The sequence below is a fragment of the Tympanuchus pallidicinctus genome, unplaced genomic scaffold (assembly GCF_026119805.1).
Source record: "Tympanuchus pallidicinctus isolate F22 unplaced genomic scaffold, pur_lepc_1.0 scaffold1, whole genome shotgun sequence".
In the NCBI taxonomy this organism is placed as follows: domain Eukaryota; kingdom Metazoa; phylum Chordata; class Aves; order Galliformes; family Phasianidae; genus Tympanuchus; species Tympanuchus pallidicinctus.
In genome coordinates this window covers 1,886,987-1,910,357 of record NW_026294618.1, presented here as the reverse complement: position 1 = coordinate 1,910,357, position 23,371 = coordinate 1,886,987, and positions in this window count along the sequence as shown.

Genomic DNA, 23,371 nt, shown 5'->3' with positions numbered 1-23,371 from the left:
AAAAGATTTGTGAAATGCATCAGAGTTCCATGTGTGTTATTTGTAAGTTCATGGAGAAATAGCAGTGTCAGAGGTGAGCAAGGCAAAGGACATCAGTCAATCTTTTGATGTAATTTATTGCATAGAAGTGCATGACTGATGCAGGCTGCAGGGTTTTCACAGTGTCAGAATGAGACCTTCTCTTTGCTCCACATTGAGAATATACATATATATTTAAGGATTCAATGGTAGGAAAATAAAAGGAAGAACAGGGAAGTCTAAGCCCCAGAGAACTTTGGGGTTCTTTGGGGTTTAGAAGATACATTAGAGTAGGAAATGGAAGTAGAAGCCAAGCAAGTGCTGGCCAAAGCTGGATTTTATGAAACAAACCAGTCAACATTTTCTTTTAAAACTTATTACCAAAAAATGTCACATGGATAACACCTTCCATTAAATGCGCCTCTTTTTAGTGGAGAAGTTCTACCTCTGGAATCAATTATGCAAGAAGTCAAATTGCTCAGTGGTGCTTTTTGGTCTTAAAATATCTATGTATTAGAGATTTGATTCCCAGTCTGTACATCCCTCCTGCACAGCGGCCTCTGTTTGATAAGATTATAACTATTAATTAAGTCATACTAATGAGGACAGCAAGAACGGGTTTTCCCATCTCTCCCACTATATTTCAAGTGCTGCCAACGTCAGCTCACCCTGTGTCTGCCTCCAGCCTCGCTGTCTGCCTCAGTTCTCTGGAAGGGGGAGGAGGACTTCAAGCAGCAAGTCATAAATTGCCAGACATCCTGATATTAACAGGATAATCCCCCTGTTAGAAGAGGATTTCCCCTCGTCTTGTGAGTGGGAGTAATTGTTCAGTGCCTCCTGGTTTCTCTTTGAAGCACATGGGAGAGGAGCATCCCCTGTTGCAGCCCAGCTGTGATCCAGGACCAGCAGTGGAGGATGGAAAATGATCCAGTCCTGAAACACATGCCTCAGCTTCCTCAAATCTTACAGGGTGACAGAATGGCCACTCACTGAAACAAAAACTATGTGGTGCCACCTTCATTTCATTCCTTTCTCTTCTTTGAGACAGCACAGTGACCACTACAGTTAAGTGCATTTCTGCCCTGTGTTGCTATACCAGGCCTCTCTTTTCTATTTGGGTTTGTCTCTCACCTCACTTTAGAAATGCATGACATGACAATGCATGCGAACTCCATCAGGGCCTCTAGGTGCTTTCACGCTACAAATATTATCTATACAAAATCCTTTAAAATCCTTTTTTTTTTTTTTTTAAAGTTTGCCCAGTGGTCTGAGGTTTGGTTCGTTCACAAAAGAAACCTGGATGGCAGCAATGGCAGGGCAGCAGGACCTGCTGCCGTGGCAGGAAGCAACAGGACTTTCAAAAACAAACAAGTGAAACAGAGGAGAAAATTCTCCTCGGTAGCATCCCTGGGAAGCAATGGAACATTTGAGTAAGGTCTGTGGGGATCGTCATCTCCCAGTCTGAGGGGTGGAAATGCTCTGAGGACTTTTTGCTTTATTTTTCCCTGTTCTGGCCAACTTCCTATGCATAGGATAAAAATAAGCCCAAAGTCCTCCTCCTTCCGTCCATTTCATTAAAGACATCCCTCTGTGTAATAACAAAACACAGAGGAAGTGACACAGACCGAAATACAAGAACGATAATTTTCCTAACACAAATAAGCAGGCAGAGGATCTCATCTAAGGAAACAAGTGAGCGAAGGCAAAGCCGCAGATGAGCCAGCGATGAAGCCAAACGTTGTGCTCAGTGATGCACGTCGGCCTCCAGCACACCCCCATATGGGAAAAGCTGAGAGGTCACCTCACGTGGGCCCCCAAGGGAGGGGTGGGCCTCCATGGTGGGAAATCTCCTTGTTCTCACAGGGACTGGACCTGCTCCCAACCAACCTTCATTGGATCTGTCATGGTGGCTCAGAAATGCCAAGCAAAGCCACGAAGCAGAAAAGCACAGGTTAACAGGGCAGCAGAAGCGTTCCAACTCCAGAAAAAAATGGCTGGGCTCGTTTCACTCTATTATTTGCCATTTGGAGTCACTGAGGCTGCCATTCTTCCAAAATAACCTCGGCCCAGTTGTTTATTTATCTGGAAACTCGTAGTGGATATTTGCAGTGCGCTGTAGTTCTGTTTGAAAAGCTTCAATCATCAAATGAAGGAGAGGGAAAACAAAAGCAGATCTCTCAGCTGGCCGGTCCCCACTGCAAGAAGGGAGCAAAGAAAACAAACCATTTGCGAACAGACCGGAGGCCAAACGTTTCTTGCTGTAAATGATCAGTGAATATCTCCGAACTCTAACTCAATCCAAGGAAGCCAAGATCATTTTGTAAATGGCTTGTTAAGTTAAAATGAACCATATTCATAATAAATAGTCTTTGAAACCATTCTTTCATGCACGATCCATTTTCACGAAGTCATTTTCATAGGTAAACAGCCAGGACCTCACTGCCCAGGAAGTCAGTGGCAGAGATAAGGAGGAGACCCAAGGCTATGTCTGTTTTAGAAAATTAAACACAGCCGGGACCACTCTTTATCCTGGAGGCCAACTGGCACAGAAATATCTGCATCCATTCATTAAGCTCTCCTGCTTTCCAAAACAGAGCAACTCTATCCACGCTGCCAACTGGGAACAGTCCCTGGCTGTGCCGATGGCCGAACTGTTCCTGAGAGCTCTTTGGAGGGATGCTCGTGAGGTAAGGCCAGAAGCAAGCAAAGGAACCAGTCTGAGGATCCAAATTACATGTGGAGGAAAGCACCTGGGAACCCTCCTTTGCGTGGTGTGATTTTATAGGATACACATTGCCTATGAGTTTGGTGTCAGTGCCTCGAAGAGATGCTGTTGCATTTGTGTCATTTAGCCAGAAAACTCTGCATCTTCTCTGGTATCTTGTCTCCACACACCCAGCTCAGGGAGAAGAGGAGAAAGTGGTTAGAGTTCAGCATGCCTAAGGGCCTCACATCTGCGTTTTCCTTTACCACTCTCCCCTGCTGCTGAAATGGACACTGGAGACATGGTGTTTGCAGACAGAGGTTCAAACTCCACGGTTGCTAGAAAGCAAAATTCATAATCCTTGAAAACCACAGAAATTTAGGCACCCCTGCTAGGAAGCAGAGCATGGTGCCTTATCTCTGTTAGCCAGTGCATTTACAGGCAACAAAGCTCATTCTTCACATTAACAGTCCTCCTAGGGGATGTCTCAGTGGCACAACCACCTATTAACTGGGGAAAGAATGGGCGGGGAATCCAAATGCTTGACATCCACACATTTCCCACAGTGATCATTAAATTAAACCACTGAACCCCCACTCTGGGACCGGCCGGGGCTATGCGTTCACCTCAGCAGGCTTTGTGAGATCCCTCGTTTCCTCTGGCTTAATGAATTATGCAAGTCAAGAGGGGTTGGACAGAAAGGTGTGAATAAGAAGTCTACTAATTCCCCACAGTAATCACCTGCAAAAGTGTTTAGGAACAGCATCTATCAGGCACTAAAAAGAGAAAGGGAGCCTGCCAGGGTAAAATATCTACAGCTCTTCAGTGTGAGACAAGGGGAATTCTGAGCCAGGGAAGTGTCACCTTGACATGAATCTACTCTGGGCACTGAACACACAGCAGTCATCAAATTGCTTTGCTCACAGTCCCAGGGTTTCTCCTGCTCATATGGCATGCACCTGCGCTTTGCTGGAAATCCATTTCAGTGCATGCGAGAGAGCCCCAGCTTCAAAGCAAGCCTTGTGATTTTTGGTTCCTGTGTGTGAGAAGGATATTAATACATGTTGTATTAATAGATCATCTGCTTACATGCTTCCCGTCTTAAATAAAGAAGATATTGGATAAAACTCCTTTTCCCTACCTACAGACTTCTTGGATGTTTATAGTAAGAAGCAAAGGCAAGACGGCAATGGCAGAAATTGACTTTGTTATCCAAATAAATAGAAACTCAGCCCTTAACATGAGGAGAGTTTGGAGACCAGTTCATAACTGAATTACAGAACATGGCTGGATAATTGCTCTGTAAATTGGCTGAATCCGAGCCCAAAATTGAACATTCATGCTTTTTGTGGAAGCTGGGAATCAGAGCCAAGGTTTGTTACTCCATCTTGGGCCTCATAAGCCATTTTGTCAGGCTGGCAAATCTTCCTCATTTCCCATTTACACAAACAGGGCTCTCTCCTCATCACCCTACAGGCGGCACCTCCAGAAGACAGGAGACAAGTAGTGTCCCAAAAACTGGATCCACTCATGTCTCCGTGTTGTCTTCTTTCAGCCATGTGCTGGAAGTCTAGTGATCATCTTTTCCATCATCCTTTTTTTTTTTACTGAAGGTTCATATGAATATATTGAATATGCGTGGTACTGCACAGCTTTAATTCCCCACATTATCCAGCTTTTCTCTGAAATATTGAACTCCTGTTGATGCCTTTGCTGCAAGACTCCACAGGACATTGCTGTGAATCATTTTGGGATAAATGTAATTGTTGGTTGGAAATTTCTGATCTATTTTTCATCAGAAAAACACAAAGCCTAGTAACTGAAACATGGAAAAACACTGTTTTCAGTTAATCTCCTGACTCAAAGTATACTGAGAAAAGAAATGACTGAAGTGCTATGTTCTGACATGAAAGAAAAAGTAATGCTTTTTTGCTTTTAGAAAAGCAGGCTCGGTAAATTAAGCATAAATTAATAACCAAAATTGAAAGTTAACAAAGCAAAAACTTCCCTAGTTACGACATCATAGATTTCACTTGGTTGGTACAAGTAAAACTTAAAAACAAAATGAAACATTAATTTTAATTTTTCAGGCTTTTTGTTTGTTTGTTTTGTTATTGTTGTTTGTTTGGTTTACCTTTACATACATATTTATATAAGCAGAACAAGGGGAAATGGTTTTAAGTTGAAGAAGGGAAGATTTAGGTTGGTTGTCGGGGGGAAGTTCTTTATTATGAGAGTGTTGAGGTGCTGGAACAGCTGCCCAGAGAGGCTGTGATGCCCCGTCCATCCCTGGAGGTGTTCAAGGCCAGGTTGGATGGGGTCCTGGGCAGCCTGGGCTGCTATGAAATGGGGAGGTTGGTGGCCCTGCCTGTGGTGGTGGGGTTGGAGCTTCGTGATCCTTGAGGTCCCTTCCAACCCAAGCCAAGTGATTCTGTGATTTGCTTTTAAACTTCTTGGGTTTTTTTTGTACCTACGTGGCAGGTAGCTAGACTGAAGTGTGTGAAATATTGTAAGAGAATAGCACAGATATTTTTCTGCCCAGCTGTAATACAGACATACTGTAGGGCAATGCTAACAATTCTGCTTATAACTACACCTCGAGGGAAAACACGGTGAAGGATTCAATGGAAAGGTAGACGGGTCTCAGAGAGAATAAAACTTCACTTGGCTTTTGGCAGCACAGTCAGTGCTGTCTCCCATTGAGGGAAACTGCAATTGTCATAACAAGCTGACTTTGGGGGCTTCAGCCTTGCCAGGAGGTCTGGCATCGTTTGAAGTCAGTCCACTTTCTGTAACACAGTAAAATTCATCACTAATCACAAATACGCATGGCCTGCTGGCCTCTTTGATCTTCACATTTTCTATCCTTTTTGCTTTCCTTGTTTATTGGTCAAAATGAATTACGGCAGCTGTATGCTCTATATATATTGTCCAAAACTCCTTAGCAGTCCAACAGATCATGGAAAGTTCCGAGAAAAGCTCCCTAGTTGAAAAGTAACAACTCTGCAACATAACTCTCAGAGCCATGTGCAGTAATTCATCAATAGCACTTCTTCTGTAGAAACCTATGGACGGATCAGTTACAACAGCAGGGCTGTAATGTGACCTGCCAGATAGATGGAGATCCCCACAGAGAAGTTGCCGGCTGCACAAAAGAGAATAGAAACTCCTCTAGTGTTTCTGCAAAGAGGAAGAGAGCAGCGTTTGAGTTAGTCTGGGCTGAGTATTACAGAGTCCCTCTCCGCTCCACGCCAGTCTGCAGCATGACTGAAGTTCCTAGAAATAAATGAGAAGTAAAATGAAGTACAATTATATGTATATGTATGTATAAAAGCCAACAGCTTCCCTTTAGTATTTCCAGTGACATATTAAAGAAAATAATACACGTGTGACTGCTCCATGTGTTAGGTTTTCCTTAGTGCTGTGCTAACAAGAGGCCCCTTTATAACGGGGGAGGCTAGCCAGGATGCGGCCCAACATCTGCTTGAGGATCTTTCTGAAATAACGTGCAAGCCTCAATGTTTTGTTTGTCTGTGTGCAGTGTGCCTGAACGTTTATCTGAAAAAACAAGCCGGTGTATTGAGGCACTGGCTGTCTTCTTTTATGGGCATTTTCATCTTAGAGGATGCTTTTACTCTAAAAGAAACAAGTACTTCAGCACGGTGTGGCAGTGGTGGCCAAGTCAACTTGATAAAGGAGCAGTGATGGCCAAGTCTGAGCAAGGGAGGAATGATGAGAAATGTAGGACTTCTTTCCAATGCTTTTATCCTTCCTGTGATTTCTCAGTCAAGAGCCCAGATAAACAGAAGAAAGTCATAACTCACATTTTGTAGAAAACAAGGTTATATTAGTATGGGTTAAAGCAATGCACTCAGATTACAAAAGGCTCCAAAAAAACAAAAAAAAACCAAAAACCCTGAGACACTGTCTCTCCCACTTAATAGCTGGCTAAAAATATAGAGGATTAAGAGTGAATTTGCATAATAGAGATAGGTCACATGAAGTTTCATATACGTGACTGTTGCTCAACATAGTCACAAAATCTGGGAAACAGAATGACTCATGAAACAACAAAGTTTACAGTTAGGATCTCATTGGAATCTCATGACACTGAGTGATACTCATTGTTGATGAGGTCTCATGGCACCAAAAGAAATGCAGCATTGATAAATGCAAAGTAATGAGTATGAGATAAAAATAACCTTAGCTGTACGAATCTTACAATAGGCTTAATTAGCTATGACTGTTTACAGGCATTCTGTGTTTTGTGGATAGTTCTCTCAAAACGTTAACGCAGTGCTCAGCAATCATCAGAAAGGTTGATGAAGTGCCAGGGGGTGAGAACGAAGAACAAAACAGTCGAAATCTGGGTTTGTTGCTCTGTGTCTCAACTAAGGTGTGCCTTATAGACATACCTCCCTTGAAAGAACACAACAGAACTGGAAGATCTGCTGAGAAATTTGAGTGAAGTGAATTCACCCTCTCACTGTCCAGTTCTTCCACTCTTTTTCACTGGATTAACTGGACAACAGAACTCCCTCAACATAGTTCTGGAGCAAAACTGAGCAGAGGCACTGGGAAAAGCAGGAAGCCGTAGTACTTTGACTGATGCCCTCTTACAATATCCTGTTACCATTAGCCTTTGCAGGACTCATTTCCATGCCATGCAGCACAGCCATGGCCACCACAAGTGTAAGTCCTACACTCAATAACAGCACTGGGATTCTCAAAGTTTGAGATTTCAGCTGATAAGTGACAGAATTTCTCTACGTGGTGCTAGTGTTTGGGCCAGGTTGGATGGGGCCCTGGGCAGCCTGGTCTAGTACTAAGTGTGGAGGTTGGTGGCCCTGCCTATGGCAGGGGGTTGGAGATTCATGATCCTTGAGGTCCCTTCCAGCCTGGGCCGTTCTGTGATTCTGTGTGATTTTTCCTGTGCTAGGATGACAACACGCACCAACCACTCCAAAGGAGACAGTAGTAAAAGTGATAGAAGAAAGATAGAAGTGATAAAAGAAGATAGAAGAAAGCAGATAGAAGATTATTATTCACCGCACTGCCTGACTCATGTAACATTGCACTCTCTCCCCTAAATCTGAATAATTTCTTGAGAAAGCAGACCATTTTATAAAATGAAGAGCAGGTAAAGAATAGAATAGGATTTCAGAGCCAGAGGGTAATGTTGTATGAAGGGGAAATGTGAGAATTAAGAAGAAAAATTGACTGGGGAAAGTTGCTGAAAAACATTTGCCAGATGATGGAACTGGTGGAAAGCAGATAAAGACTTTTGTATAAACAAAAATGTTCACAAAAAATATTCACTATTTGTCCAATAGCCTTCATAGAAATCTTTTTTTCCCTATAGGTAAAAATCTCCAGATTTTTCATATTAGAACATTTCTTCCACTCTGCTCCTTGCCATCATTCTTTCTTCCTTACTCAGAACGTGGTTGACACTGAGGAATTGTTAGTGTAAAAATGTCTTCAATCTGTAATTTTGCTGACACTACTTATTGAGAAATTTCCTCTTCATTCCAGTTAATCATGTAGCTCTTGCACCTTCACAAAGAAGATTGTACATGTGTCAAAGTTGCTTCCAATGAATGGTTGGGTCCAACAAATTTTGTGCTGGATTTGCCATATTTCCAGGGATTTATGGTAAATTCATCAGGGCTGCACTAGAATCCAGAAGGAAAAGATGCAGAAAAGGCACATTCCTAAAAAAAATTTTAAATATGGTGAGAGAGAAATAATAGTTGAGGGGAAATACATCAGAGCACTCTATGTAATAAGGAATTAGAAAACAAAATGAAAGCGATGCTCTCACGGGGATGCTTTAAACCTTTCAGTGTTAAGTGCCAGGACTAGTATCAACACTTTAAAAATCATCTCTGGCACTGGGCTCTTGAAAAAGAAATAGCCCAGTAGATCTGGCACTGTGCTGGCTCATCAATGAAGCATCCTGTAGTTGGGTGTCCCACCCCTGGTGGTGTCCAAGGCCATGGACGCGGCCCTGGGCAACCTGAGCTGGTGGGGGGCACCCAACCCCCCAGCAGGGGTTGGGACTGTTTGGGCCTTAAGGACCTTTCCAACTCAACCATTCTGTGATTCTAAGTTCACAAGCAGGCTGGTAGGCTTGGTTCTCCAGTAGGGCCCTGATCAGTGTGGCCTTACTGTCAGATTCCAGCTGACCACAAAGCTTTGGTCCTCATTTTCTATTCACTGCCCCCACATTCCCTTGACCTTCAGCTCTCTGTGTCTAAATTGTACAAACAGACTTGTCTCATCCATGTAATCGAAGAGAAGTAAGTGCAGCGTGCTGGGACATCCATCGTCTCCTGCAGGGTTGTGCTTGCAGATTGCGCAGATCAGAACAGATGGGGGAGGTTTCTGCCTGCATCCCCGAGCTGAGAGCAAGAGAGGAATATTCAGATTAACAGAAAATATAACAGTCAACATATTTCAACAATGATCTTCCTCCAGGGAGGCATGCGGTCCAGCTCAGGGAAATGAGAGAGAGTGATTTTTTGTTTAATTTTAAATTTCAAGTAATAGCAGTTCTCTGGCTTCTTGTGCAGGTCACTAGCAACACTCCCTTGTGACACAAGTTTGCAGTTCCCACGTCTCTGACTCACTTGACTGTAATATAACCTGAAGTAAAATGCAGTAAGACCTGACATGCATTTGCACGAAGGGCTCTTTTCCAATGGTATGAGCTAGCCTTAACATGGGCATAAGTGGCAAAGCCTATGCTTTATAAAGGTGTATGAGTGCAAATAACATCCAGCCTCATCAGCGTGCGTGTCATTGCAGTGGGGAAGGACTTGAGAATATTTACCTTGGGTAAAGACAGGAAGATCTCAGAGTGAAAAGAGGTGGAGAGGAGAATTGGGAGTAAGCAGAAATAAATCAATGCCAAAGCAGAGCTGGAGTATATGCATTCCTGAAGGCACAGGTCTGAAATAGGACTGAAGTTTAAGATTAACGCAGTGTAAAATCAGTAGAGCATAAACAAAGTGACAGAATAGATGGCAGCACCAGAAATGTTAGGCACAATTGCTTTGTTCTGCTCTGGTCATTAATGAGAAGTCCACAGTCTATGAAGGGATGCTGCTGAGGCTCCATAGGGATGGCTCCAAGTTGTGATACATTTCAGCATTTTTGTCAGTGATCTCTGGAAAAAAAATGCAGCATTGCTCCTCATACTCATACACTCGTTGAAGGATCTGTGGAGGGTTAACTGGGGAGGAGCACAAGACTATGACCCACTACTTGTGCGACAAGCCGGGTCAGTTCAGGGAAAATGCTCAAAAATGAGCTGAATGTGAAAGCACAGCACCAGGAACAAAGAATACAAGCCATATTTGCAACAGAGATTTTCTCCTGCCTCAGGTAAACCCTTCGCTAAGACACTGCCTACAGAAAATGCAGGTGTTTTGCTTCTGGGCAGTGCATGATGGTGGATGCTTTCATGGCTTCAATTTTAAATGTGGTTGGGATGGAAAGAGATACGTGTCACTGAGCACCTGCAAAGAGCTTTCCAGTCTGATTGCCTTTTATGGCTCTGTCACATCAGGAATTTATGCACTTTGCTGTGCTTAAGCTAAGTGTCAAACTTCTCCACTTTCAGCATGGACACCCAGAAGGAGATTTTAGGCTCAAGAGCATAGTTCTCTTCTGGAAAAGCAACAGTAGAACATGAAAAACTCTCAGTGAGAACTGGATGCCCATCTCAGCTCAAGGTTCTCAGTAAAACAGTTGGTCAAAGATCCTCGTATGGATAATGATAACAGAAATGGATTGTGACTATGAGGAAACTGTAGCAGTTGTAACTGAGCAGGAGGATCACCAGTGAGAGCTGTACAGACCTGTGATGGCAACAGATTTATACATGATTTCTGAAAGGAAATGAGTAGTGAGGTGGTGACATTCACAGATGACACAGTGATTCCAAAAGGACAAGCTTACCTGTGAAGAACCGCAGAAGATTATTGCACTCAGACATTTATGATACAATAGCAGATGAAACTGAATGCAGGTAAAGGCATAGTGAGGAAAAAAACCCCAACACTTTATATATAAAATGATGGACTTGAAGCTGACCACTACAGTTCAGAAATGGAAGTAGAAATTCATGCAAATAGATTGCTTGAATGGCTGCTGAATTCTTATTACTATGCAAAATAGTAAATTGACTGTTAGGAATTACAAGGAGTAGAGAATCTCTATTACCCAACCCTGCTCTAACAGAGGCATGCCTGCGTCTTGAATAGTACATGAAGTTCTCAAAGAGATTACAATAAATGAGGGGATGACTGCAAGAAGGACCAAAGAATGAGGAACCTTCAACTTTCAGCAACTGACAGATGAGATAGAGTTGTATAAAACGAGTTGTGATGAAAAATTGGATGGTCTCAATTGTTCCCTGTATCTTCCAATGTAAAAACAATCAAAGCCAGCAGTTGGCAAACCCATAAGAAAGAAGAGGTGGTGGTCGATGCCCAAGAACAAATCCACTTGGAGTGAGTTTTACTCTGAGAGCACTACTTATTGAGCTCACTGGAAAGAAGAGTGAAAGAGATTATTTGATGGTGACGCATGAATACCTTTGAGCAAAGAAACACCAAATACTAGAAAACTCAGTAGTCAGAAATGGAAAGGCACAATAAGAACTGAAAACCAGGAAAATTCCAATTAAATACAAGGTACAAATTTCTAACAGTGATTGTGGTTAACCACTGGAAGAAACTATTAAAGGGAAGCGGTGGACTCTCCATCACTTACTGCCTTCACACCAAAAAAGTCTGTCTTCCTGGAAGACCTGATTTGGTGAAATGCAATATATTAGGCTCAACACAGGAGATCTGGATGTATTCCAAGGGCTTCAGATATTCCAAAACTCAGGTTAAGTGATACTGTCTTTTCAGGCCTTTGCCTTTAGGCAGTTTAACTCTTGCAGGAGTCTGTTTTATGCAGAGGAACTGTGGAGTGAACTGGAATGGCGAAGGTATGAATGGAGCTGGATTGAATAGCCCTTCTCCTCCAGGAAACTCCCCATAAAAATAGCTCAGAGAGAGTTAAGCTTTCAAAGACCAACCTATCAAAAAGCAATCATAATAAAACACTTTAGAAAATTACACTGGTAAATCAGTTTATAGACACAGAAACACAGTTAATATTCCTCTAATGCCCATAGCTCTGAGCCATTTGTCCCCAACACTTTCACAGTGAACCAGAAAACTGCAATTTCATGCACCGTATTAATTTCCAACGCAAATGGAAAAAGTACAGATGGCCCATACATGGCTAGGAAACCACTTCCCACCTCTTGCTTTCAGTCCACTAACCAACACAAGTGCCTTCCCTCAAGAGCGCGGTGCAACAACTCGCTGCTTCTCCATCTCCTTATATATTTCACAGCAGTGCTCTGTTGGTTTTTTTCCATTGCAAATGTCACCACAAAACACATAGCTACTGCTTTTCAAACCACACCAGAGCAGCACCACCTAGGAGCACCTCTTGTGCTCACCTTAAAGAAGGCTTCATGCTGTTCAAGCTAAAGGGTTTACTGTAATTATATCTACGGCAAGAATCTGTGATGAATTATGCAATACTTGTAGCTACAGATGAATTGCACCAATGGATGGGGAGGGTGGGGGTTAGAGTCAAGCTTAGAAATGGAAAATGCATACTCCAGTGTTTTAAAGTGTTTAGGTTTAAAGTGGCCAAGATTTCAGAATTTCAAGCATATTTTTTTAATCTTTGTTTAAGCTGGGATTTGGGGAGGGGATTGGTTTTGGTATTTAGATTATTATTTTTTTCTGTAACAAGATTATTCTTTTCAGTAACTGTTAAGTCGCCACAAACTTGTTGCCTTTTTTTCATAGAATCATAGAATCACCAAGGTTGGAAAAGACCTAAAAGATCATCCAGTCCAACCGTTCACCTATTCCCAACAGCTCCCACACACTTTCTCTGTGTGTGTGTGTGTGTGCAGGAATCAGTTAAGCATCACAGATGGAGAAATATTATTACAACCACTTCACAGTCTACTTTGGCCAAGACTAGGACAGGAGTGCTGACTCTCAGTCACCTGCTTTCACAGCTAAGCTAATAAAGTGGGTAGAAAGCTGATAAATGAGGGCACCATGTACATTAACCTTCAGATAACAGTACTTATCCTGTGCTTGTGCTACGTGCTGGAGGTCAGAGGACAAGATCACAGCAGTCTCTTTTGGCCATAAGGCCAAGGAGCATGAGGCAACATTCAATAACCTGCATCAGCTTTGATTAACTGTTCTGCAAGATTGAAAGCAATGCAACCAGAACTAATGTGCACTGTGGGCAAAAAAGACGTCAGAGCACAGCTCGTGATGGCGAGATTTCTAATGCATAAATACTGAATGGGAGCCTTGGCTGTGCGGTTCGTGAGACCCTTTTAGAACAGTTCATCATGTCCCCAGACCATTCTGCCTAGGGCTTTTATAGAAAGTCAGAGACCACTGGGCACTGCAGCTTCCTTCAAGCCTCTTGGTGACCCCAGTCTCTACCTCTTAAACATACAAATACACATATATGTAATCAGATTCTATACATCAGCTGCTATTGAGCAACAAAGTTTTTAAAACACGCAAACAAACTTTGTACAAGCTCCATAAAATAGCTCTGCTTTTTCTGGTATTGATTTTGCTTATTTTGAAGTTAAGCATATCCATAAATATGCTCTATGCTCCCTTGAGGTAAGTCTCATAAGGTATATTTAAAAAAAAAAGAGAGAGGAGGAGAAATTTTTTGGCAGCAATTACCATCTCAGATAACCTGCCTGGGGTTGGGAAAGTGTGCCAGCAATCTGCTCAGAAATAGCTTTCATTCGGGCTGTTTATTTTCATATGCTTTGTCTGACACTTTACTGCTGTGGCTGGGTACTTAACTGTCAGCTTCCATTAAACGCTTTGTCAGCTGTTCCCACTCCAGGCAGAAACCAAACTTATCATTCATCTCCCATTATTCATTAAAGTCAACCCGCTGGCAGGAAGCAAGCAGGATGACAAAGGAAATCGTCCTTGTGCCAAATGGTGAGATTTCTTCAGGCTCCTTTGCTCCAGTGCTCCTCCATCTCTCATCTCTTTCCTCTCCGGACTCCCCAGTCGTCTCACTTCCTTGTGTCAGTTAAGTGGGGACTCTATCTGTTGCACTTTGAAGTGAAACTAGGGGTCTGAACTATGCTGCAGCAGCCCCCAAAAGTATGGATATTCTGCAGGAGAATAGTGTGTTTGGCTCATATTAGTTTGAACTATCACAGCATCTCTTGCTATGGCAAGATAATGGGTATGATATATACATGAGATGCTAAAGGAATGGGGATCATTTCTTGCTTTGTTGTTCTGCAGTGCATTGATGGGTAAATTTTAAAAAAGTGCTTATCCAAGTTCTGATACATAAAGAGAAATAAAAAAGTGCTTGAGCAATCTCAGAAAAAGCAAAATAAAACACGTCATTTCGGGTCAAGTGGAACATTTTATGATGTCCCAGACTAAACCTTCCTCTTCCGAATTGAAAACCTTGGTTCAATCCAAACCAGTGTGCCTGTTTCCCCACTGTTTTAGCTCACCCTTTGAACCAAGGAATTCATTACATGTATTGCTCTTATTATGCTATGGTTTCTTTTAATAAGCAGATGTGGAACAGTACAATCGTAGCCCCAGGCTACTGAAATGGTGGACTCCAGTCTGGATCTGGACATCACATAAATTTGCCCTGTGCCTTGCCAAGGTCCCAGACATTGGACATTTCACACATTCCTGAAGGAGATCCCATGCTTTTTACCACCTATGTGGGGTCTCAGCAAGCAGCTGCAGGGCCCTGTCATAGAGGAGGTGCACATCCTCTATGTCCAGTTTGGAAAACTGGACCAGCACAGGTAAAGCCAGTGTATAGCTCCCTGCTGAGTACTCTGTGCCAAGAATTAGCTGATTTCAGTACAATTACCTTCACTAGAATCTGAGGCCTTTATCCTTCAGATTGCAAAGAGTTCACTTTTACTGTAATAAAAGCTCTCTAAAACAAAAACAAGTGTTTGCAAACAGATCTCTTTTCCTGCTCTTCTTCCTGAAGAAAAACATTAAATCCTAACATATTTTTTCCCACTCATGCTCCTGAGGTTTTCAACCAAAGTCTTGAAGCTGTCCAAGTAGCTCATAAACTGGAGCCCCTTTCTAATTCAAGTGTGCCCTCCTGTTAGAATTTTGGGAAATGGGATGATTAATTGATTTCCATCATCGGTCTCCCCATAAGTCACAAGCCAAGCTGCTATTTCAAGTTTCCATCGACAAAGATTTCATTATAAGAAGCCATAATTTTTAACCAGCACTGTGCAAACTTTTTAGTCTTCAACCTGAATTAGGCCCATATGTTTCAGAAAAACGCACTGAGAGCAACTTTAGTGGGGAGGGAAGCAGGGAGGGGAGGGGAAGGGAGCAACTGGTCTATCTCAGTGGCTGAACAAACTTCCACCCACATCAGAGCATAAAGGGGCTCTGAATTGCTCGTCTTAACCCTTATCAAAACAAAATAAATCAAAAATACAATTTTCCGATTGACGCTGAAGGATTTGCCTTCTTAGCCAAAAAGCAATTTTAAACTCCCTTACTGAGTAAGCTCTGCCCAGACACTGAACTCCGCCGAGAGCTCCTGGAGTCCAAGGTGGTATCGCTTAATTTGTCTTCTCGTGTTCTACTTTTGGGACAGCAATGTCCTCAAATAGCACCTGTCACAGGATGCAGTTGAAACCACAGCTAAGTGCAGCATGTATACCTGGTGACTGGTAGATCCTTCCTCCAGCGGGTTCCACAAGTGTGTCAAAAAGACAGGAAAAATGGGAGAAAAGCAGCACTGCTGTTCTTATTTCATGGCTAGGTGTATTCCAGTACATAAACCATTGCCAAGCTATGAGCTTGGGAACCTGCCCAAATAATCTATACTGCTTTAGGGTTTAGGCCAGGGCACGAGCTAGGGACTGTTCCTGATAACAATTCAGAGATGGCCACCCAGTTCAATCTGCTCAAAGCAAGGAGAGGGACGTGAAGGAACAAAGCATATGGAGCTGACCTGTTTTATTTAACTGGACAGAATTCTCAGCAGAGTAGAGACTGAATCTTCACTGCGGTTCCCAATGAGAGATCTGGAGGTCAGGAAACTAAAAGCCACTCCTGTCGTGATAAACAAGGTCTACTTTCACCTTGTTGTTGTTGGACCTGAAAATACCCTCTTTGCAGCTCTTCTGCTATCAGCATATATCTTTGAGACCTTTGGTTAACATCTGATCTGATCTGTTGTTGTCTAATGGGAATCCACTGGGTGACAAAACTGGAGAACAGCAAGATGACTGGGAGAAAGAGCAAGAAGTACTAAGGCAATAACTTAAATAGTTACCATTAAGCTGTGTGGGCAAGTGTTGTGGCCAAGCTGAAAACTGCTGGATGTAGGAATGGAAGCTAAGAAGTTTGTTTCAATCTATCTCTTTGATTTGTGAAATGGTGAATAATTTCATTTGCATTTTTCATCTGCATAACAAAGATAATTAACATCTGCCTCTCTAAAATGTTCTCTGAGAGCTGTAGGAAGAACAAAATGTACGAGTGTTAGGTAGTAAAGCTCACACTGCTTCTTGTCTAGAGTGCTTTTTACTCTCCAGCTGTCATAAATGAAGGTTGCATCACTCAACAGAATGGGAAACTTGGAGGTAAAATGCAAATTTAGAATGAATAAAAGGATCAAAGAGATGTGAAGTCCACCACTTGCACTGCTAGGTGTTCCCAATGCTTAACTGAACTGTTACGAATGTTGGCCTTGTTCTTCATCAGAATTTGAGTTTAGGTTCAGCTTCATTTGCTACATTTCTTAATGTCTGTCTGTGCTTGAGCAGAACATCTGTTTTATCCCTTCCTTCTTCATAAACAAACCGTCTCAAAACTTTCACTTTCACAAGCATGACGGATCAAATCTTCCACTGCAGCACATTTTCTCTGGCCCTTAAATTATTTTCCTGCCATTTTCTGCATTTTCCTTAGATACCTAAGAGGCATGCCTAGAAGCCAATGCCCATCTTGAAGCAAGGTGCAATCAGGCACACAGATCCAGGCCAGCAATATTCTCTCGGAGTGCCAGTTCTCCTCCCATCTCATGGTTCAGAGGTGGAGCTGCTCTTCCCTGAGCCTCCTGACATAGGAACTGTGCTCAGACCAACCTCTAGGCTTCTCTCCAAATTTCCTCCAGGTTTCTCTTGCATTTTTATTCCCGGGTAGTTTTGTCCAAAGGCACGCTCCGTTCCCAGGGCTAGCAACCCTACCTCAGCACACTCTTCGGTGATGTCTGAGTCTTGGGAGTTGCAGTCAGTCAGTAGCAAGAAGGGAATTCAGCCAACCCTGTTAGTTCTGGAGGCTGACCTTGCAGAACAAATCCCCGTGGAGCTGTTTTTGCATCTCCGGTGCTGGCACACAGACATGTAATGTAGTATATGCCCTTCCCTCTGGGACACTCCTCCATGAGTTCATTCCTGGCTTAGCTGGAGGAGCTGGATTTTACATTATTAGGTATTGAGTTGCAACATGAAATTACCAAAATGTAAAACATGGGAAAACATACTGTAAATCACTTATTGGCAGGTCTCTCACCTCTTTACAAGTGCACAACTGGATACGTTTGAGTCTTTTGGAATTTCCAAATTAGAGCCCAGAAGACCTTCCCGAAGAAAGGTATTTTCTACTGGCACCAAAATAATTTTATCTGAGCTAAACAACAGAGTTAATGTTTCAGCATTCACACAGCCGTTTACAGGCTACAAATCCAAATTTAATTTCACCTCCTTGTTGTACTGTGGTTCTGTTATTAGTACTTTTTTACGAATGTTATTTTTCTTGTAACTCTCCTGCTTTGGCTTTTCATAGACCCAAGGGATTGACAGTGAGAATGACGAACCTTTCACCTTCAGGTGAAAACAGTGATATCCTTAATGGACTTATCAGGAAGTGAATGTACCTGAACAGAGCAAAATATGTTCTCACTGTTGTGATCTCCAGCCCTTTTGTCTCCACTTCTTGCTACTCCCAGCTCGTGGTGACAAAGGATGTTCTGATGTGAGAAAGGAGTGATTTTGTGGCTAAGGCATTAAACTGGGAATCAGACTCCTATGATTTATCTCTGTGGCTCTGCCACAGCCTTTCTGCATGACTTCAGGCAAGCCACTTAATCCCTCTATGTCTCAGATCTCTCTCTTTATATATATATAAATATATATATATAAAATGAATTTTCTCTTTTTCTCAGTCCCTTACCATTCTTCTCTCTGGAGAAAGAGAGATCTAACGAGATAATTTGATCACAATACATGGTAGCATTTCAGGGTGCAGGGTTGGCTCTTGCTTTCATATGGGCAGGGAAGTAACATGCATCTGGTTTCAGAATTTGTCTGTTTCCATGCTTGGCTGTGAAGACAAGGTCACAGACCGAAAGGTCTTTCCTCCTTGCCCAAGAGATTGTGGATGCCCCATGGAGGCATTCAAGGCCAGGCTGGATGTGGCTCTGGGCAGCCTGGGCTGCTGGTTGGTGACCTGCACACAGCAGGGGTTGGAGCTGGATGAGCGCTGTGGGCCTTTGCAACCCAGGCCGTTCTGTGATTTGAGATTCTATGATTCTATGAAAACAATTTAGATTTTGGATCACAAATCACAGGACTTAGAAAGCAGAAGTAAATAAATAATCTATAGACATACTATCTTTCAGATGAATGTTTCCAAAATGCATCTGACTTGGACTCCAAACATGATATTTCTTGTGTGGAATGAGTTCAGAGGACTCCATTGAAATTCAGCAGTCCACATGTGCAAAATGAACAATTTTGGGCCCCAAACCAAAATATGCCTTTTGCATGAAGTTTACACACCAAGATGCATGGTAGGTCACAGAAAGACACACTGCAGAATTTGTCTGAGATAGGGAGTGATGGTGACATCAGTAAAGACCTCCCAAAATTCACAGCATGGTTTTCCCTTCTGCTTGCCAAAGCTACAGCTCAGAACAGATAAGTAGGCTTGTTAAGTGCAACTTTTTCCAGTTAGAATCATACAAGCCTAGAGTGGTTTGGGAGGGATTCTCAAAGACATCTAATTGCAATGCCATGCCATGAGAAGGACATCTTGCTTTGCATCATGTTGCTCCAAGCCTCATCCAACCTGACTTTGAACACCACTAATGAATACAGAATACAGAACTTCTCTGGACAACCCATTCTGCTGCATTAGTATTCTCACTGAAAAATCTGTGCAGATAAGGACAGAAAGTGACAGCGCACAGCATGGAAAATGATTGCATTGGTAATCAGTGGAAATCACAGGGAATTATAGGTTCCCAATTTTTTGTTTCTTTGGACAACAGTTTAATTTCTGCCCACATCTTTAGCTCTTAGAATTTGTGGAGTTGGTGGTACACAACCCAACTGTGAGTTCTTATATTCCACTTTCCACATATCAAAGATCCCTTATGAGCACCTTGTTCCTGTAGGGAGGAATTAGCAACTTGAGAGATGTGCTGCAAAAGATGCATACAGCCTGCTGGAGGGAGGGTAGTGGCCAACATCCACTATTGCAGCCTGCCTCCTTCAATCCTGATCACCCCCAGTACCTGTCAATATCACTGAGGAGCTGCGGTGTCCTGTGCGCTGCAGGCATGCGCTGATGGCCTCTGGGGGTCCTGTCCAACTCAAATCATTTTATGATTCTCACTCTGAGCAAGAGATACAGATCTGCTGGCCTTGCAGAGAGCACTCCAGATCCCCAGGATTAGCAGGTCTTTGTGTGGAAAACTCAACGTGAGGCCGATGTCCCACAGGAGCTCCTAGATCACAGCAGTGGTTATGGAGAACACTATATCTTAGTGCTCAGATTTTGATGATGCTCCAGGAGATAAAATACGAAGTTATCCACATGCCATTAAATGTTTCAGGCATTTCAAAATACTATTCACTGATTCCCTCAGAAATTTATTAGCTCTACCAATATTTTCTTTCTTAGTTCTGTAAAGCAAGCTCCAACTCAGTTAGTATGGACTATGCAGAGCCTTGAAACCACATGTTTATTTTCCTAAGTTATAAAAAGTTTATAAGGGTAGCTGGTATCCTTATGGGCCACTGTACTGTGATTTGCTACTGCATTCCACACTGATACAGAAGAGCTCTGTGTTTTATACCAGAGGGAAATCCTAGTGATACAGCTTTCCAGCAGCCAACAAGGGTACAGACACCTTCAAAAATATATCCCCGATAAAAAGTAAGTAACTGAAATGGCTGAAAACATCACTTCTGACCTTAGGTATCACAACATCTACCCCGTGATACACCAGTGAACGTTAACAACAGCCTGTTCATCCCAGTCATTGCTCTTTTTATTAACTGGATCACCATTCCTACCTGAAAATGCTGTATGTTCTGTGCAAGTACTGTGCAAGGACTAACTCTGTACTTTGTAGCTAACATCTTGCCTCAGGCTTCTAGTTTGTCCAGCTTCATGTTGCTTCACTAACCTGAGAAGGTTTTGGTCAATTTATACCAGGGAATCAAGAGACTGTTGTTCCCTTATCTCTTAAAACAGTGAGTACACAGCTGAACAACACAAAGAATTAGGTCAGTAAGTTGCCACGGTTGTCTGGAGGCAGACATTGAGAGCAAACAAGGTAGATTTCAGGAGAGAGCCTGGAATGTGTGAAGAGCTAGCAAAATTGACATAGATGCAATAGTGAAAATAAGGAATTTTACAAATCCCTAAACCACAATGGTTGGATTAGGGCCCTTGTCATACAATTCTTGGGCATGCGAACAATCCCTTTTTCAGTTGAGTTCATTTCATTAGCTTCTCTCAACTACATAAATACTCATACCCTCGATGGGACTACTCACATCAATAAAGCAAGCAGGGATTGCAAACCAGTTTTAGTGGAACAAACCCAACCCTTGACTTTGATTGCATCCCTCACTCCTCTAAAAAACTCAGTTTCCAGCTAGAATGAGACCACAATCCCGGTGGAACTTTCTTTCACCACTTGCAAGCACAATCCCAGTTATTTGTCTTGTCAAATCCAAAGGCGAACAGGACTCTTCAAGCCTCCCCAGCTTCCCCTCCCTTAGTAAAAACAGTGCTGGGCCTCAAGCAGGCCAACTCTGCTGTCATTTGGAACTCCTGGGCAATGCTCTGCTCTGATTGATAGATCCCCAATGGGGTTATCATGCTCACATCCACTCCTGGCATGCCTCAGCCGATAGGCAACCCCTCTGAAGTCAAAATACCAGCCATTGCAAGTGAGTAACGACAACAGTATCAAAGCAGTAATAACTCCACTTATTACTCAGCTGTAAATTGTTTTCTGATTAGGCTCCTGGCCAGTGGTCTATGACACAATTACACTGTGTTGACCATGATTAATTCATTTAATACAAATGCCATGGAAAATTCCCCTCTATATTTCAGATTCTCTTGTAATTTTGATGTTTTTCTACTGATTCCAACTCCCCCTGTTCATCCCCATTAATAGTAGAACACAGCCACAAGCAGAATAGAAAGCAACAAAAAATTCCTTAACAACAAAATAGTGCTGGATCCAAGTAGGATTTTGCCAACATTGTATTTCTTACAATGTGATGTAATTCTAAACTAGGTAAGGCAGTATAGGTTGTGGATGAGACAGAGGAGTACAACCTGAAAGCAACTGAGCGACCAACTGAGACTTAACAGATATTTTTATTAAAAAGCACACAATATTTCTTCTTACAACACATTTAGATGTTCAATTTTTCACTGTAAATTCAACCACTTTTGTCCTGAGACACAGAAACATCTGGATTTTTGAGACTTCTTGCCCTCTTTTTTTTTTTTTCTTTTTAATTTACAAAAATGCACACATCCAGAAACAGGTATAAACCCTTCATAAGAGCTGAAAGAGTTTGCCTGCCTGATTTTCAGTACGTGGCCACTGCACACATGTTCAGGTTTCATGTGGTTCACCCTCTCCCTGCCCAGGTATACAAGGAGAAGAAAAGGGAGAGCAAGGCTTCTCCCTAAGGTGAAGGACACAAAAAGGTGAATCGAATCCAACCATCAGCCCCAGCCTGCTGAACTTCATCACCTTCTGCTTCTCTACAGCATAGCTGAGAACAGTTCTTGGCCCAAAGAGCAGTTAATGTTTGGTAGGCTTCTAAAATCTCATCTGAAAGGCTCACGGAAGGAAAACTGCGGAGAGAAAAGGTACAGCAGACTGGTTTGGGAAGGATTAGATCAGCAGATACAACTATTTTAGCCTGATACTTCAGTTCCTGGCTTCTTGTGTTAGTGCTTCTCATCTTACCCACAATGTGCAACACAATCAGGACAAACTGAGCCTGTGGTATTGAAACCTCTGCTGATGTGCTTTGCTTCTACAAACATCCAACCGACTCAGCAGATATCAGGTCAAGGCTGCACAGTGCCCTGAAATGGACGTGGTGTGAACCTTAATTTCATGTCCTGAAGTGGGAAACAAAGTAGGAAGACAAGGATGAAGCTGGAGAAAAATTGCTTTTAAATGCTACAAAATATTTCAGAAGAGCTCTACAAAAAAGAGAAAATAAATACACCAGGCAATTTGTGTTCCAGTTAATAAACTCTTCCCTCTGCAAGAAGAGACCAATGGAGACATTTGGTCTCTAAGTGTAGCCGTGCTGCAGCAAGGAGGGGTTGCTGGAAAGAACAGCAGGATTTGCATCTGCAAGGGGAAAAAATCCTTTTAAAGTGGAATAAGAAATATGTTTTGCTTTGTTTTGTATTGATTTGTGCTTTCAAGTACAGAGCCAGGAGTATTGAAAAAAATTAAAAAAAAGGTTTTATGGAACAAAAGACCAAGGAGACCTGGAGGCCTCAACACACTGATCCTGACAGGAACCAAGTCCAGCACTGAAGCACCAAAGTCAATGAAGAAGGCATATTTCACCCAGAGCTAGGCATCACAGAAACCATCTGCAGGATAAGGAAATTCATGTGACATCCCAAACAAGCTCTCCAAGATCCCTTGTAAGCACATGCTTGTTCAACACGAGCCCATGAATGTAAAGACTGCCTTTTCTGGGGAAAGGGAGAAACCTTTTAGGTTGTAATATAAATGTAATGAAATGTAATACAGTGTATAAAAATGTGAAACTGGTTTCCGCTGCAACTTTCTTGTACAGCATCTTGCCATTCATGCATTCATATACATATGCGAGATATGCACATATATATTCTCATGCATAAGAGCCCTGTCTTAACTTAAAGCATAAACATGTGCTTAAGAAAGTCAAGTCTGACAGCCTGGAGACCTAATCTTTCCATTAGCAGCCTTCCATGTCTATTACCTTGTCTCACTGGATTTCCTTCTGTGTCACAGCAGAAAAGGCTTTTGCAGCAGAACAAGCAGAAGAACACTGAGATTTACATAAAGACCACGTTTGATGTTTCAGGACACAGCCGTGCTGTCAGCCAAGGGATGGTTTTCTCATAGAGGAGGAATCTCAGCTGTAATCATCATTCTTTTTCACAGCAGATTGCTAGGAGACTTTTACTTCCTTCACTTGTAATTTGTCCAGTTCAGAGATGG